Source organism: Salvia miltiorrhiza, chromosome 7, assembly GCF_028751815.1.
Source record: "Salvia miltiorrhiza cultivar Shanhuang (shh) chromosome 7, IMPLAD_Smil_shh, whole genome shotgun sequence".
In the NCBI taxonomy this organism is placed as follows: Eukaryota; Viridiplantae; Streptophyta; class Magnoliopsida; order Lamiales; family Lamiaceae; genus Salvia; species Salvia miltiorrhiza.
The window spans coordinates 50404311-50405829 of NC_080393.1; the positions used below are offsets into that span (position 1 = coordinate 50404311).

At 41.0% G+C, this 1519-nt stretch overlaps 1 non-coding gene across 1 annotated transcript; it reads left to right on the plus strand.

Moving 5' to 3' along the window:
• Positions 1–470: 470 nt before the first annotated feature.
• Positions 471–577, plus strand: LOC130996301 (small nucleolar RNA R71). Its single transcript, XR_009092487.1, has one exon. It is a non-coding gene; the product is annotated as a small nucleolar RNA R71 (small nucleolar RNA).
• Positions 578–1519: the final 942 nt, after the last annotated feature.

The following is a 1519-nucleotide window of genomic DNA, read 5'->3' on the forward strand; positions in this document are numbered from 1 at the left end:
ACCCAGGTGGAGGCTGCACAACACTGTTGGGATTTGAATAGGAAAAATTTGGATGATTCCTATTATTAGGATGATACGGTGGATTTCCGCTCTGATGTCCCTGATAGTTTGGTCTATTGAATTGGTACTGCTGCTGGACATAATTAGCATCTTCAAACTGTGACACATCAGATAAACTCGGCTGCTTAGGAATTTTAGCTAGTAATGCTTTTCTCTCCAACTCATACTGCTTTTGAAGAGCTTCATATTTCTCCTTAAAATCATCTCTCTCCTCATGCACAGCTGCAATTCTTCTCGTAGAATTTCTGTCATTCGGCCATTGATAACTATTGGAGGCCATCTCTTCTATCACACGATAAGCCTCCCTTGTATTTCTATGGAGAAGACATCCACCTGCAGTAGCATCCACCATACTTTTTGTTAGACCAGTCAAACCATTATAAAAGTGAATGATTTGCTGATCCTCCGTGAAACCATGTTGTGGACAGTTCCTGAGCAGCTCACGAAATCTTTCCCAGGCATCATGAATGGTCTCATCTCCTAGCTGGGAAAAGTGAGAAATCTCCGCAATGATTTTCTGAGCTTTAGAAGCAGGAAAGTATTTTGACAGGAAAGCTCTACACAAATCTTCCCATCCAGTAATAGCACCTCTGTCCAAACTCTTGAACCACTCCTTCGCTTTGTCCCTGAGAGAGAATCCAAACATCTTCATTCTGATGGCATCTGGTGGCACTCCATTCTGCTTAATAGTGTCGCAGATATCTAGAAACTGAGTAATGTGAGCATGCGGGTTTTCGGAAGCCATTCCACTAAACTGTTCAGCTTGCACCATGTTTATCAATCCCGGCTTCAGCTCGAACGTGGTAGCCTGAACAGTTGGTCCCCATCTGCCTCCTTGAAATTGATCAACCCGAGGCTGATACATGTGATTCAGTGGTGGCTCTGGTGGAGGAGTCCGGTTGCGCTCTCTCTCTTCGTCTAGCTGCCTCTGAAGGTGTGTCACGGTTCGCACAAGAGTTTCAAGGTCCATGTTATTCTGTTGCTCTGCCATTGCTTGCTTCTTCTTTTCGCGGTTGTCTCTTTTGTACTGTTTTTCGATTTCCAAGTTCAAAGGTACTAGATGTTCCTTTCCTTTGGATCTCGTGATCATGCACGCCTGAGACAACAAACAAAAACAGAAATTTAAAAACTAAAAAAAATAAAATTAAAACTTTTAACGCCTGAAATAATGCTTAAGTCTAATCAGAAATATTAAAGTTAATTCTAAATAGTCCCCGGCAACGGCGCCAAAAAGTTGATCACTAAATTATTAGCAACAAATTACCGCAACTAACACGGTGCAATTGTAGCACAAATTAAGTAACCGAGTATCGTATCCACAGGGACTATTATGACGAATCACTCTAAGTAATCCTAATTACACTCTAGTAATATTCAGGCAAACGAAAGAAGGAAGGTTTAATTAACTTTAAACTAAAACGCAAATAACAATAAGTAAAAACACGTAGGAAAATTCGAA